Genomic DNA, 17,183 nt, shown 5'->3' on the forward strand with positions numbered 1-17,183 from the left:
GCAACCGGAAGAATGGGGTTGCCATGACCTGAAATGGGCACCAACCCAAGACATCCAAGTGGTTGAACAGGGCACCAGATAAACATGTCTGGAGTTCAGAGGAGAGAGATGCTGGAGGTATAAATGGGGAGCCATAGAGCTGGTATTGAAAGCCACAGAACTGCTTAAACACCAAGGGAGGAAGTAGAAAGGAAAGGAAAGGAAAGAGAAGAGGGGGAAGAATTGCCTGAGTGGTGAACTTGGGTAGGAGAAGGGAGGTGTGTGTATGTGAAGGGACTGGCCCATCTTCAAACGGTTCCATAAACAACGGCTCTCATCTAGTCAGATGGACCCCCAGGGAGGCCTTCTGACCTTGACAGTGCCACATTTTGCTGTCAGCAGGGGTGCAAATCACACGGTAGCAACTCCCTGGCTGCTTCAGCCAGGGCAAACCAAATATAGCTCCGGGCTGATTAAAAGGCTCAACTGACAAAAACTGTAATTAAGTGGATTCTGATTGCTGATAATTCGAACACTACCAGATTAATTGATTTAAAATCCTGTTCTGTATATCCTTGGTTAATAATTTACCACTGGGGGAAAAATTAGAAAGTTATTTTCAATGTATATTATCAACATTGGAGGGGAGTAGGAGAGTCAGGCTTCTTGAACTTGACATTGAGACACGAAAAAATATGCAATTTTACTTCAGAAATTTTTTTTTTTGCGGTACGCGGGCCTCTCACTGTTGTGGCCTCTCCCATTGCAGAGCACAGGCTCCGGACACGCAGGCTCAGTGGCCATGGCTCACGGGCCCAGCCGCTCTGCGGCATGTGGGACCTTCCTGGACCGGGGCACGAACCCGTGTCCCCTGCATCAGCAGGTGGACTCTCAACCACTGCGCCACCAGGGAAGCCCTCAGAAACTTTTTAAACGTCAATTTTTGTAAGCAGGGCTGCAGCCCTTCAGAGCTTGGCGTTAATCTTAGCTAGGAAGATTCCAAACATGAGGGCCTCTTCGGTTTTTGCCCTGAAGGGAATGCTGACAATCTATAATTGTGTTTTTCTATCCTCAACCTATCCCTAAAGAACTGCTATCCCTTGTGCCTGTGCAGGCAAAGGCCTTACCTTCCTGCTGCCCATTCTCTTTAGTATTTCATTTCAAAGCAAGAAGCAGAAGCAACATATCAGCCAGCGTGGGCACACAGGACAACGAAGAAGCACATAATTATGCCTCTCTCCCCTTTCAGGGAGTCTTGGTCGGGCTCTCCCCTTCCCGTCCATCAATCCCCTCCCTTCAGGTTTCTATAAACCCAAGCTTCCAGGCAAAGATGTTGGCTGTTATTACTTGTTTAAGCCTTAAGCTCCTATTCTTTATGAGGATGCTAGCTAGCATTGTCACACAGAGATTCCTGATGACCAAAGGCTATTTTAGGTACTTCTGACAGATGGCAGTATAGGAGATATTTTGGGGTAGGTGCTTGTCTTATGGTTCTCTAATCATAGCTACTTAACACACCTACTTTATCCTCAAAGCTTGAGACAAGCAGGATGCTATAGTAATAGACCAAGTCCCTAGGTGTTCCTTAAAGAGGGATGGTTCCACCCTTGCTGTTCGAAGCGGTTGAGTTCTCTAAACAGGCAGATCCTGCAGACAAGGGTCACCATTATTCCAATGACTGTCCAGAGACCCAGCCTGCACAGCAAATATATTCACATTAATCTTCCTGGGGGGAAATGAGCTTCATTAATAGGACTTTGGCAAGCTGAGAATAAAAAGGAAACTTTCTAGTTCAAGATGGCAGACTGGACGTATCAATACATCTATTTCCCCTCTTTCCTATGTTCCCATTGAAAAAATAAAGGGGAGGGACTTCCCTGGTGGTGCAGTGGATAAGACTCCATGCTCCCAATTCAGGGGGCCTGGGTTCGATCCCTGGTCAGGGAACTAGATCCCACATGCATGCCGCAACTAAGAGTTTGCATGCCACAACTAAAGAGCCTGCGTGCCTCAACTAAGACCTGGTGCAACCGAATAAATAAATAAATAAATAAATAAATAAATAAATAAATATTAAAAATAAATAAATAAAGGAGAAAGATAGGCAGGACATATGAACAGATGGAAGAAAATACCACACAATGGCAGAAAAATAAGAATGAGAACTACTAATAGACCAGAAATTCCAAAAAAACTCCCTGGAAGATAGAAAGCAGATGGCATGGAACTGATGGAGAGAGAGGAAACCCACTCCCTAGAAACTGAGAACGCACAGGACCTTCAGGGGTCACTGGAGAAGCTCTAAGCCCTGAGCCCAGGAATGTAGAAACAGGATGGGTCAACGTACAGCACTTTGGGTGATGCACTAAAAGACAGATCTCAAGTTTATTCCAGAAAACTTCTCTCTCAAGAGATAGAGATTTGTCCTCATAGGGCTTCAGCGGCAGCAGCGGGCCTCTGGAAACAAAGGAGAGCCAAGAGAATCCGAAGACTGTCCTGGAAGGAAACACACTCCATTCCAAAGCATTGCACCTCTAGAGCAGAGGTGGCTCCCTGTGGCTACCTGGGGAGTCCCTACCCACCCACACCAGAGGGAAACCTGCCCGGACCCTGCCTACACACAAACTCAGACACCATAGTTAACCTCCCACTCAGGCAGTGAATGGACAGCTCCGGAGGAAAGCAGCCACACCCTCATCAGTAGAGTCTTCAGAAATCAACAAGACTAGGCAATCAAAAAATGCCCTACATTTGAGAAATAGAAAAACAATGCATTGAAGAGAAGGACCATGATAAACAAACAGGTCAGTTAAAAGGACAAAGAAAACTTTAAGCATGGTAAGTAATATCCTCAGAAAGACTTGAGAGGGTACATCCTCCATAAAATAAAAATAGTTGCTACAAAAGAGGAGAAAAAAAATCAGAGAAGAAGAAAAAGTTCTTGGAAGTTCAGATAGGATTGCTAAAATAAAAACTGAATGAACAGGTGAAATAACAGCTGATGATACTAGCAGGTAATATATATTGAGTGCTTCCTATGTGCCAGGCCCAGGTTGTTTTTAGCACTTAAAATGTACAAACAGAGGGCTTCCCTGGTGGCGCAGTGGTTGAGAGTCCGCCTGCCGATGTAGGGGACACGGGTTCGTGCCCCGGTCCGGGAAGACCCCACATGCCACGGAGCGGCTGGGCCCGTGAGCCATGGCCACTGAGCCTGTGCGTCCGGAGCCTGTGCTCCACAACGGGAGAGGCCACAGCAGTGAGAGGCCTGCGTACTGCAAAAAAAAAAAAAAAAAAATGTACACTAAAAACATTACAATCAAATCATACTAGATAGCTAGTGGGAACATGCTATAAAGCATGTTCACTGGCTCTGAAAAGCAGTTCACCAACCAAGTTTTGTTAGCCAGTAAACCAGCCAGTATACTTCAGCAAAGCTACCCTCTTAGAGAAACACGGTCTCATTTTCATTTAACATTCTATCACAAAAGTATCCTTCATTGCTATTGATACTTTCTTCTTCATTATTCTTTCTTGTTACTTTCCAACATCCCATTGAGGTGATTATTATAACTGACTTCACCATTTCCTAATTGCTAGGCCATTAGGTTGTTTCTGATATTTAGCTTTTTTATCAAAAATGCTGCAGTGAAATGCTTCTACAGGCTCAGAAAAAAAGCAAGTTGCAGCTTGCCTGTTTGAGGTAAATGAAAACAGCTCAAAGGGGGCCTAATTTCAAAGATCCCAATGGATCTTCTGGAAAGCATTTTCCTACAGGCTACTCAGAACAGACTGTGTTTATAATTTGTCCTGTTTGTGGTTTACTGGCTAACAAAACTTGGTTGGTAAACTCCTGCTTTTCAGAGCCAGTGAACTCAAACAAGATGAGCTGTATTTTGCTATTTCAGCTTAGCCCCTGGGGGCTACCGGAGATGTTCTCTTGTCTTTTATTATTCTTCATTCCTTGCTTTATCAGCCACTACTGTGACAAAAACTGTCTTTGCTGAGGCAGCCTTTAACCACAGGGGTGACTGCAGGCCATGGGTTACCATCTGAGCATCCTGCACTCAACAAGAGTCAAAGCAACGTTAGAAAGGAAGTGGTGATTTCCTGGAAGTAACTGGATGAAACAGGTAAGAGAACAACTATTTATTTTCTTTATGTACTAATTCCTAGGGTATACATTTTACCATCTTTTCTAAACTGCTGCAAATGAACACACTGTCTCACGGTCTTTGTATTATAAATAACACCAGAGTTTTATATTCCTGGAGATACTGTTCCTAAACTAAGAGGAAAAATTTCAGGAGGTGAAACCTTAAGTGTACATCATGGGGCTTTAAACAGTCTCCCTAAGTATGGGAGTAGCTTAGCTTTCAATCGGCTTAGCACTTTTCCTTCTCCTTAAATTTAATTCTTACTAATGGGGTCAACACTGCTACCTAAATAAATGCTTTGTCCTGTGCTCTAATAACTAAATCATCACCTTTAGAAAACATGCAGAAGGAAAGGCCAGAGAGAGTGCAGACACCATCTGCCAGAGACTTTGGGGGAAAACCCAGTTTGTGATCTGTGATGTCCAAGTTCAGATGCCAGACGTCCTGTGTGTCAATGACAGTGAATCTGCTTTGCATCAAATTCTGAAGACAGCTGGTGATTACCAAACTTCTGAATCAGGCAAACTGTTCATCAATTCTGAGACTGTTCATTCTTTCAATTCCATTTATCAGCAGGTCTATGATTAGCTTGTCAAAGAGTTCTCCTTTAAACAACAAAGATTTACTGTATAGCACAGGGAACTATATTCAATATCTTGTACTAAACTATAATGGAAAAGAACTGAAAAAAAAAAGATCTGAACCACTTTGCTGTACACCTTAAACTAACACAATATTGTAAATCAACTATACTTCAATTTAAAAAAAAAGAGTTCGCCTTTAGAATTTAACTTTCTGGCATTAAGGAAATAATTATTCACTTATTCCCTATGAAAGAAAAGGGATAAAATGAAAGAAGGTAGAAAACTGTCAGTTAATAATCTATCCTGTTAGTAATAAGAACATTTTAAAGATGGTTTGTAATATTTATCATCATCATCATCATCATCAACATAATAGCCATTTATAATAGTCCTTTTATTCACAAGGCAATTTTACATATTTCATATTATCTGAAGCTCCCATTAAGAATCTGAGAAGGTAAGATAGATACGTGTCATCCCCAACAGGTACACAGAATATTCTGGTTGAATCAGTTGAAATTCTGCGGCTCACTAATCAGAAGTTAGTTTCCGGTTTCTCCAAAACAAGCCTCTAAGTTTCAGTGGGTAAGGAATATAAAGGATAAAACTGAGTCAGAATTGCTTTCTCCTGATCTTTCTCACTTTCAGCACTTTCTCTTGCCAAGGCAATCGATAAACTCTTCATGAGTCACACTCCTTCACCCCCCGACCTGCCTGAGCCTGGAGAGTAGTATTGAAAAGAAAGCAGCTGAGAAAGTACCTGTAGAAGAGGTGTAGACCCACTACTCCTGCATCTACAAGGGGCTCTCAAGCCCCCAAATCCTCACCAACAAAAACAAGGAGGTAAGGCAGAGGAAACTCAGACAATACATGTAGTTAGGTGCCTTGCCAAGAAGGTAAAAACTTGGCAATTTTTCAGTAGTGAAATCTATGCTCTGAATTTCTCCACTGAAAGCTGATAAAGTAAAATAAGTTCTAGAAAACCTGTGCTAATCAACACAGAGGATTACCCAGGAATTTACTGGCATCAGAGATAATGCCTTACAATTACAGTATAAGATGACTTCCTATTAGGAGATGAAGCAGAATTAAGGGAAACATGATCCAGCATTGGTTTTTAAACACAGGAAGGGCATTCATGTGGAATGGGGAGCGAACAGATTCTGTGACGCTCCAAAGGGCAGACCAGGGACAAAATAGGAGAAAATACAAGCCAAAAAAAAAAAGTGTCAAATCCCTCCTTTAATAATGTTCTAAGAATCAGATTATATCGGACTTCCCTTGCAGTCCAATGGTTAAGACTCCGTGCTTCCAATGCAGGGGGGCATGGGTTCGATCCCTGGTCAGGGAACTAAGATCCCACATGTTGCATGGTGCAGCCAAAAAATAAATAAAATAAAATAAAAGAATCAGATGATTAAGAAGATGGTGGGAAGAGTAACACAAGATGTTTCCTTATCATTAAACTCATCAAATTAATGAAAGAAACATCAGCACTAGGATTAATACAAGCAGGCTGGTGAAGATCAGCAAAGTTCTTTGAAGCAACAGCATCTCTGTATAAAACAGACAAATATACAGATAGAAAGAGCGCTAATGAGAGAGATCCCATTCCTAGGCATGGCCAGAAGCATTACAAATATGCAAAAAGACTTACAATGTGACAGAGAATATCTTTAAATACAATAATAAAACTGTACTGGGAGAGATAATGGGAGATACGAATAATTGGGGAGGGAAACCTTGTATAACCTGGAAAGACTATAGGTATTAAAGATAACAATATATTAGGTTAACAAAGAAACAAAATGAATGAAAACTCAACAGAATGCTTTAAAGTACTTAACAAAATCCATTTGCAAAAAATAAACAGGCAAAAATATGCAAGGATATTTGGGGAATGAGAAGAAAAGACAATGGTAGATTCTCACATTCATTATAAAGCAAAAATCATCTAAAATATATAAACTAAAATTGTAACAGGGAAGAACCAAATCTGACTACATGTTGGATCTGTTTCTTTTACTTTAACTTGCTTTCCGCTGCTTTTGTTCACTAAAAGGATACTGTCTGTACATAATGGCCTGCCTGGGGAACCCTGACCCTCTGCTTGAATGTTAAACCAAAGTGCCTTTGTTCAGGAAAATATCCGGACCCTGTCCACCTGTGGATGGCTACAAGAAAGAAGAAATTCACACATCCCCTCCAGGAGCCTGGCCATTCCAGGAGATATTTGCAAAACTTATGGCCTTTTTACTTTAGTTCCTCATCTCCTCCCCATCTCTGTGCTATAAAAGTAACTGGCATCCAAACCCTGATAAAATGGCTATTTTGAGACTTTAGTCGGCCATTTCTCGGTCTGCCCGCTTTCCAAATGAAGTTGTATTCCTTGCTTCAGCACCTTGTCTCCGATTTATGGGCCTGTCTTGCCGGGAACGAGAAGAGTGAGCTTGGACTCGGTAACAAATTGACTTTTTATTAGGACTTACTCTGTAACAAACTAGGAGTAACAAAACAAAGGGATGGGAATTACTTTTTAAGAGATGCCATTATGATAACTATATATTCCTAACTAGAAGGAAAATCTACTTGAATGTTCAAAAGACAAACAAAAACCAAATGGGAATAGTTATAAAAAAGGAAGAGAAGGAGGGAAAATACAATATTAGTTTCAAACGCAGGGACAAAAATAATTTGGGTCAATTAAGGAATTAGATATTATCAAAGACTAATGCAGTGGGAAAGTAGCTGAACATCTATTGACATTATAAAATATTATGAGGAGCCTCACAAAGACCACTGCAGCCTAGAAGGACTAATGCATCCTAGAATAGGGGCTAGAAGAAACCAGAGGCATGTCATGATGAGACTGAAAGCAAAAAGAGGAAGGATTGCCAAGATGTGCCTCTTTACGGGGACTTTCTTTTAACAACCCTTATAGAACTAAATTATAACTTCCATTTCCAGGCTAAATGAAGCATATGTATATATAACAACAACAGCAAAACTTTTTAAAATTAACACATAGCTAAGCTCCTATGCAGAAGCAATGCAAAATCTGTCTAGAAGGACAGTCCTCAACACAGAGCACATAGAACTCCACCAGAAAAACAATCCCCACTGAAGATGAACCACCCTAAAAACAAAAGTAATACAAGCTAGGGAGCAAACCAGTACAAAGGAGAGGTGGCGGACGTAAAAAACTGGAGCAAGAAAAAGAAGTAAAAGTACACCTAAGAGGCACTACAAAATAAGTATGTTTGAAGTGGTGAAACACATTAAGGTGAAGAGAGGAGACAAAAATCATAATAAAGTAACAGTACAGTAAGATATTTATTTATTTGTTTGTTTATTTATTTATGGCTGTGTTGGGTCTTCCTTGCTGCACGTGGGCTTTTCTCTAGTTGCAGCGAGCAAGGGCTACTCTTTGTTGCAGTGCACCGGCTTCTCATTGCGGTGGCTGCTCTTGGTGCAGAGCACGGGCTCTAGGCATGCAGGCTTCAGTAGTTGTGGCACGCGGGCTTCAGTAGTTGTGGCTCGCAAGCTCTAGAGCACAGGCTCAGCAGTTGTGGCTCACGGGCCTAGCCGCTCCATGGCATGTGGGATCTTCCCGGACCAGGGCTCAAACCCGTGTCCCCTGCATTGGCAGGCGATCCTTAACCACTGTGCCACCAGGGAAGCCCTAGTAAGATTTTTTTTACGGGCATAGTTTAAAAGATCCAAATCAGAAGTTGTGTAGTTAGAAATAAAGCCACTGGATTTTAAAATTCAATGAACTTGAAAAAAAAAATTCAATGAACTGAAATGAAAGCTATATTGTGTGAGGAAGTAATCCAAAATGCAATTCAAAGAAATGAAAAATTGAAAATACAAAGGCAAGAATAAGAGTCCTGAAGTAAAAACTGGTCCAATATACATCTTCTGATGACTCCAAAAGGAAAGAATAAAAAGAACTGGGAAGAGACAAAATGTAAAGAGATAATGGCCAAGAAGTTTCCAGAACCAATGAAAGACAAAAATCTTCGTATCCAGGAAGTACAAGAAGTACTGAGCAGGTTAAAGTAATTCTATTCCTATTCTCACTGAAATGAAACTGCAGAATTCCAAAGACAAAGATTACATTTTATAAAGAACCAGAGACAAGAGACAGATTATCTTAACAGGGGCAAGAATTAGACTGACAACATGATTTATTAGCAAAAAATAGGTGCCAGAAGATAATAGAAATAGCATCTTCAAAAGTCCTGAAGGACAAAAACTGCCAACTTAGAACTTTATACTCACTAAACTGTCATTCAAGAGTAACAATAAAATAAGGGTTTTTTGTTTTTTTACATAAACACAGAGTATACCTACCTATAGCTCCTCACTAAAAGAGCTATGAAAGGAAAACTGCACAGATGGACAGAAGAAGCATCAGTAAGGTAGAAACTGACTAACAGTGTTGGAAATAATAATAAAAATGTTATCCAAAAAAAAAAAGCTAAACAATAGTGAAGTGAAAGATGAGGGGCAGATTAAAGTATACTAAGGTCTTATGTAGTTCTGGAGAAGAATGGAAACATTAACTTCAGTTTTTTTTTTTAAAGAAAATATGCATTTTAAAAATAAAACGTCCCTGCTCTATAGAAGCTCATAGGATACAGTAATGGGATAAGGGACACTGTGGAGGCACAGCCACAAGCTAGACTACCATCAAAGCAAGAGGAACTGAGGACTCGAGGGAAGACTTCAGAAACGTTACATGTAAGCTCTATCCTGAGGGATGAGTGGTTGCTTCTCAAAAAAAGAAAGGCATTCTAGGCTGTAGGGACTGACTACACAGAGAAAGCGTGGGATCCTGCAAGGGATGGCATATTTTGAGTGGTTCCATATGGCTGGAATGTAGAATATGTGCAGGAAATGATGTGATAAGAAGATGGAAACGTAAACCAAGAAGAAGTAGTAAATACTGTCCAGGTCACACTAAGAGGTCGGCACTTCATCTAGTAGGCAGTGGGGAGTCACTGCAGATTAAACAAATTTTTTTTGTTATTGTGATAAAATACATATAACATAAAATCTGCCACTTTAACCATGTTTAAGTGTATAATTCAGTGGCATTCAGTACATTCATTCTTGCGCAACCATCACCACCACTGTTTATCTCCAGAACTTTTCATCATTCCAAACTGAAACTCTGTACCCATTGAACCCTAACATTACCTGCTCTGGCAGTTCCTGGTAATCACTATTCTACTTTCTATCTTTATGAATTTGACTATTCTAGATGCTTCATATAAGTGGAGTCATACAATACTGTCCTTTTGTATTTGGCTTATGTCACTTAGCATACCATCTTCAAGATTCATCCATGTTGTAGCATGTGTTACAATGTCCTTCCTTCTCCAGACTGAATAATATTCCATTGTATGTAAGGACCACATTTTGTTTATCCATGCATCCACGGATGGACATGACATTGAAGATTTTGAAGCAGAGGTGTGACATGGTCATATATCTGCTTTAGAGAGTAACCCTAGGAGGGACTGAAGGATGGAACTTGTGAACCAAGAGAGGTTCTTGTTTCAAGAAAGTGAGAATGGTCAACTGGGTGGAAGAGGTCTAGTAAAATGAGGCCAGAAAAAGTTTCTCCTGATTTGGGGAGGAGAAGTTGCTGCATAGGTGTAGTTAGGAAAGCCTGATATAAACGAGTGAAGACTGGTTAGCTGCTAGTAGCATGCTCCTAAACACATATGTGTCTGGAAGGAAGCTTTTCCCACACAACAATAAAGTGTTGAGCATTTGGCACCTAGAATTTGAATGTCTTGAAGCTTTAAGACAAGGAGGCTGAAGATACTAAATTAATAGAATATTTCAACCTCCTGATAAGTACAAATATACTGAGAGAGATGGTAAAGCCAATAATTTTATTGAAGATAATTCATCTTAAGAGATTCTTCTGAAAAAATTTTGAAGACAGGCAACTATGTTATATTGACCAGAAGACATCCTACACTTCATTTTAATGAGGAGGATAGAAAAAAAAAAATGGTAAGACATGCTGACAATCACAATGTTAGAATAACAGGATTGTTATCCCAGAGAGGAGCAAGCCCTACTTCCCCACCACCACATGAAAAAACATTCTACACACTGTAACATTCAAAATTTGCAGGTGGTGGGACTTCCCTGCTGGCGCAGTGGTTAAGAATCTGCCTGCCAATGCAGGGGACACAGGTTCGAGCCCTGGTCCAGGAAGATCCCACATGCTGTGGAGCAACAAAGCCCATGTGCCACAACTACTGAGCCTGCGCTCTAGAGCCCATGAGCCACAACTACTGAAGCCCGTGTGCCTAGAGCCTGTGCTCCACAACAAGAGAAGCCACCGCAATGAGAAGCCCACGCACCACAACAAAGAGTAGCCCCCGCTCGCCGCAACTAGAGAAAGACCACACGCAGCAACGCAGACCCAAGGCAGCCAAACATAAATAAATAAATTTATATTAAAATAAGTAGTGGGCTCCCCTGGTGGCGCAGTGCTTGAGAGTCCGCCTGCCGATGCAGGGGATACGGGTTCGTGCCCCGGTCTGGGAGGATCCCACATGCCGCGGAGCGGCTGGGCCCGTGAGCCATGGCCGCTGAGCCTGTGCGTCCGGAGCCTGTGCTCCGCAATGGGAGAGGCCACAACAGTGAGAGGCCCGCGTACCGCAAAAAACAAACAAACAAACAAACAAAAAGTAGTAAAATTTGTACGTGGCAACACTGGAGTTAATTTGCCCTCGATACTTAATAATTCTGGTGCTTTATATTATAGCATGCAATAAAACCAACTTTGAAAATTCATTTTAAGGGTGGAGTTATCTGTTACTCTAGCTACATTGCTTAAACAGATGTTTACTAGAATCCATTGCTTATTTGAACTTAAGGAAAAGAATGCACAGCGGGTTGGACATAGTAACACTTTCCAACAGGTAACATATTCTACCAAGGTTATTTGGAAGGGATTAGAGTTAAAACTCCAATACCGTATCTTTATCTACTTGTGTGTCATTTAAGAAGACTTACTTTGAAATTCAAACACCTCTAGTTAAAAGACTCTGTCAAATGATGCAAAAATAGATGTAATTTTGGTCCAACCATATTTACTGCTTAATAGAAATAAATAAGAAAGTTTCTCACTATGGAATTCACATAAATAGTATCTAAAAATACAGATTTTAAAAAACAAATACAACAATAACCCAGCAATTATCCCAGGCCTACTAAAGCAAAGCTCCTTCCTTAGGGTATCAAATATAATTACCTGGAATTGATGTGCCTCTAAGATTGTAATTATTATATTTATTATTGTTGTTGCAAAGATGCTGCAAGGAAAAATTTATGCATTTTATGATTATTTGACATTATAAACCAGAACAAGTTTTGGTCATATCAAAATAATTGTATTTTTAGTGAGAAATTATTTTGAAGACATAGAAAATATTTCCTTGAAAAGAAAACTTATGTCAAGAATAACAATAATGGGACTTCTCTGGTGGTGCAGTGGTTAAGAATCCGCCTGCCAATTCAGAGGACACGGGTTCCATCCCTGGTCTGGGAAGATCCCACATGCTGTGGAGCAACTAAGCCCGTGCACCACAACTACCGAGCCTGCGCTCTAGAGCCCATGAGACACAACTACTGAGCCCGCGTGCCACAACTACTGAAGTGCACGCACCTAGAGCCCGTGCTCCTCAATAAGAGAAGCCACTGCAATGAGAAGCCTGCCCAAGGGAACGAAGAGTAGCCCCTGCAGCAATGAGGACCAAATGCAGCCAATAAATAAATAAATTTATTAAAAAAAGAATAACAATAAGAACTAACTTTTATTGAAGTTACTTGCATACCAGGCAATGAGCAAAGAGCTCTTATACATATTGTTTTATTTAGTTCTTATAGGAATTTCATTAAGTTGGTCTTATTATTATCCCTATTTTACAGATGAAAAAACTGAGGCTAAGAGGATTTAAGGAATTTGCCAAATGTGACACAGCCATTAAGTGGCAGAGCCATGACCAAACCCAGGCCATCTGACCTTGCAATCTATTAATACATCACGGCCCCAGAAACAGTCATGCCTTGTCCTACAGATTTATTTAAAGAGAATGCTGCTTATCTGTTTGGCTAGAAAAAAAAATTAAGTCAAGAAAATTTAACAGCAAATCCATTCTTGTACATTAATAAAGTACTGAAGCTCTCTTTTGACTATTTTTAATACATAAAGAGTTTGGCTGAATTATTTTTGTTATTCTGAAAGGAAATTAATTCCCTGACTTGGCATTTTATATGGCAAAGGTGTGATGAATCTTTCTATCACCTGTGGTTCTAAGAAGTCTTGATATATAATTATATTTTTCTTTTTCGAATTACAGAGGAATTCAGCTTTCTGTATGATGCCTAAGTCTATAGCTGAACTGATATTTCCAGATTTCCTTATCTGTACAAAAAATTATGTAAAATGATAAGCACAAAATAAAATTTTACATTTGGCCTAATCTCGGGAGTCTCAATGATTGTGGTCTTCTTATAATAAACAATTTGAAACATATGGACATTGAACATGCATTTCAGGAATAAAGAAATAAACACTAAAGAAATAAACACTAACAAAAATTCTTGTTCTTTTTTGGGGGGTTGTCTAAAACTTACTTTTTCTATTATTATCATCAAAAATATCATTCAATTTTTCTATTTAAGCACTGGAAAAACCACTAACATTTAACCCACAAACAAAAATGTTTAGATGAGAAGTCTAACAATAAAAATGGATATGAGTGGGTATATCATACTCTTTTCTCTCTCCATATACTTAAGAGAATGAATGATTGAAAGAATGACTTTCATAATCTTAGGTTTATGCTCTTGATTAATAATATCGTGATTCATATCCATTCTGTGGAGGAAGTTCAAAGGGAAAGAGAAAAAAAGCCATTCAAAGGTTTCAAGCTTCAGATTATGGTAAGATACAGAGACAAAATGAATTTAGCAAATAATAGCAAAGATCACACATATATTACCAAACGAAGTTTAAAGAAAACCGATTCTACAGGTCTAAGAAATGCAATTCATGAGATTGGGAAAAGATGCAAATTTCCTCGACTCCACCCTACTAAGAAACAATCAATCGGTGCAGCCATCAAGAAAAGCCCTTTCCTAGATGTTCAGAAGAACCTTAAGAAAGTCACCTCCTAACTCAGGGCCTCTTGATTTTATTTTCCTTTGGCATAACCTGCCTACTTGCTGCCCTCCCTTCCCATCAATCGCCAGACGGGCTGGGAAGTGGGATACTGCATCGAGGCGCTGCTGGCCTCACTAAAGCTAGCCCTATTCGGTGCGGCTGGCTAGGAGCATCACCTGCCGTCCCACCTGCTCCTCTTCTTCTTCGTCTCCCGGCCCTACACACACACACACACACACACACACACTTTTACACACTGGCACGCGCATCTGTTGTCAGGGAAGAGGTACCGCCCCATCCAAGCCAAACCCTCGCTTTCTCTTCCCCAGGATATAGCCCCCGAGGAGAGACTCTTGCCCAAACCGGTGACAGGATGAGGCTACTGCTGCGCTCTTACCTCCAGTAGTGACAGAGATCCTGGCCACCGCTCCTCTGCGCCAGGCCAGCCAGGCCCGCCGGGGTCAGCCCCGGTCTAGTCAGGATGCAACCAGGAGGGCACCCCCGCCCGCCCCCGCATCAGCTTCTGCTAGAGCTGGGAAAGCGCGCGCCCGTGATTCAGCGCCTTTCCGCTGCGCCGTTACCACGGCGACGCGCGCGCACGCGCACACGCGCCCCCAGGAATGGGCGAGCAGCAGTCCTTCTTGCCTAACTCCCGACTCCCAGCTCGGGCTCTAAAGATGGGTACCCAGGCGACGGACTCCCACCCCGCAGGCGACCAAGCAGAAGGCTTTCGGGCAGCAGGGCGGCCTGCATGCCCCACCTCCTTTCCTTCACCAACACTTTGACGGACACCGTGGTCCTAAACAGCCTGGGAGATGAGTGCCTCTTCCAAATGCCGCGGGCCAGGGTGGCGAGCACACTACTTGGGTCAAAAACCCTTTGCAAATGTCTCCCCCGAAGCAAATTCACCCCACACGGACAAGTCCCACTCCTCCAGCGGTAGCCTCTTTAGGCCCTCCTATGTTTTGAGCACGTGTTGCTTTCTGAATGAGGATGGAAACAGGTGTTAGGAGGGGCCCAGATCAACCCCACGCTTTATAGGTTAACCAGGTGCCCAAAGTATTTAGATTACATTTGCATCTATGGGAAGGTGATCATCTGAACAATAGAAAACTCATGTGGAAGACTCTTCCTTGTATTTATACTGTTTTCTTGTAAGAAAGATTCATGCATCTAGGTATGGTAACATAGGGCACAAAAGGAAGCCAGGGCATTCCTGAAGCATTCCTTGCACATCCCCATGACTACAGTACAGTGCTTAGACCTGATGAACAAGCCCCTACTAGGCTACTCCCTGGCTATGGCTGGGCCTTGGATGAGTTACTTGCTAAACCTGTTTTGTCAGTTATAAAATAGAGGTGGTAATAGCATTCCTTTAGGATGATTAAAAGAAAATGCACTTTTAAAGAATAAAAACTGGGCTTCCCTGGTGGCGCAGTGGTTGAGAGTCTGCCTGCCGATTCAGGGGACACGGGTTCGTGCCCCGGTCCGGGAAGATCCCACATGCCGCGGAGCAACTAAGCCCGTGAGCCATGGCCGCTGAGCCTGCGCGTCCGGAGCCTCTGCTCCGCAACGGGAGAGGCCACAACAGTGAGAGGCCTGCGTACCCGGAAAAAAAAAAAAAAAAGAATAAAAACTGCTTGGGACTGAAAGAGTCAACATCAGTTTGGACTAAAAAGAAAAAGGCAACTCTGCCAATTATCGGGCTGGGAGGACAGGCACAGATTAAGCCAGAAGCAAAATTAACAGGAAATATTTCCCCCAAAGTCGTGCAGCAGCTGTAAAACGACATAACAACCCCCTCTTTGAATGACTACTGCTTTCCTACCACAGACGCCCCCTTTGCTTTGCTATTTTCATCCGTAACTTGTGACACCCCACTGCTGAATTCTCCTTGCCTCATGACAGCACCCAGTCCGTAGTTAGTCCCTGCTTCTCCTAACCTGCCTCTGAAAGAGTAAGCAACAGTACCAATCTGATTCCAAGACCCTCCTTCAAAGGGAACCCAAACCTTACAAGACACTTCCATCCTTTCTCTTCTCACAGTGGCATTCCACTGTACCCCCAGAGTGACCTTTCTCACCACATCAATAAATCTGATGTACTCAGACAACAAGCCCGTTCCCAGGAGTCTTTAAATAAAAATTAAGTCATTAATACATGGGCTTAAAGTCTACATATATACATACTTACATATATATAAGCTTAGCCTAGACTTCTAAACTCAGAGCCATTACAATGAATATCTATTTTGATACATATAATACATATAATATCTATTTTGGTACTGACTTATGAAAATGTTAGTCTGCCTCCCTAGGACACAAATGTGAGGGCACCGTCTCATTTCATTTCAGCATTTATTGAGTTCCTGCTACATGCCAGACACTATAGTAAATACTAAGGATAAAATGATGTGTTTTTAGTACAGCTTTTCTGACTTCGTCTGCTTTTTATATGTTGTTGGTTGGGACATTTGTTGTTACTAAACTGCACAATAAAAGACAAGGAACTACCTTGTTTTGAAGGTGGGAGAAATAGGCCTAGCAAGATTCAAGTACGTTCCGTATCAGTGGCAAAGATGGTGCTTAGCATACTGATATATAACATTGAGTTGGAATTTCACCAAGAAGGGGGGTAAGGTACACAAAGCTACTATACTGAGAAAACTTGAGATTCAAAGTAAAAAGTTCAAGATACTGCATATTAGTAGTTTCTTAATTCTCGCATTATTTGAGAACTATTGCCCATCGAAAGCAGACCAAAAGTACTTTTGTTCCTATTCACTTCACTTATAACTTGTTTCTTAGATTTTGTCACTGTAAGGAGTAAATGGGAAGGTATTTCACTTGGATGCTGAGTCATAAAAAGAAAATGATACTCCTTCAAGTTTTTTTTTTTTTTTTTTTTTTTTGCGGTACACGGGCCTCTCACTGTTGTGGCCTCTCCCGTTGCGGAGCACAGGCTCTGGACGCGCAGGCTCAGCGGCCATGGCTCACAGGCCCAGCCGCTCCGCGGCATGTGGGATCCTCCCTGACCGGACCACGAACCCGTGTCCCCTGCATCAGCAGGCGGAGTCTCAACCACTGCGCCACCAGGGAAGCCCACTCCTCAAAAATGAACTACTGCTTCCGTAATACATGCTAAAATATTAGCATTAATACTCATTTTAAATGATTAAAATTATGATTAACATATAAGTTTTCCATTATGACAAAGCATATGTTATATATAAATTCAGCTTGTCTTTTTTTAGGTGTTTTAGTT

At 41.5% G+C, this 17,183-nt stretch overlaps 1 protein-coding gene across 1 annotated transcript in view; it reads right to left on the reverse strand.

Moving 5' to 3' along the window:
- Positions 1-14,417, reverse strand: part of KIAA0319 (KIAA0319 ortholog) — a 70,651-nt gene extending 56,234 nt beyond the window's left edge. The window contains exon 1 of the mRNA XM_060109353.1: positions 14,314-14,417. The gene's annotated coding sequence lies outside the window, so the exon portion shown is untranslated. The remainder of the gene's footprint in view (positions 1-14,313) is intronic.
- Between the last annotated feature and the right edge of the window lie 2,766 nt (positions 14,418-17,183).

This window comes from Mesoplodon densirostris, chromosome 10, assembly GCF_025265405.1.
Source record: "Mesoplodon densirostris isolate mMesDen1 chromosome 10, mMesDen1 primary haplotype, whole genome shotgun sequence".
In the NCBI taxonomy this organism is placed as follows: Eukaryota; Metazoa; Chordata; class Mammalia; order Artiodactyla; family Ziphiidae; genus Mesoplodon; species Mesoplodon densirostris.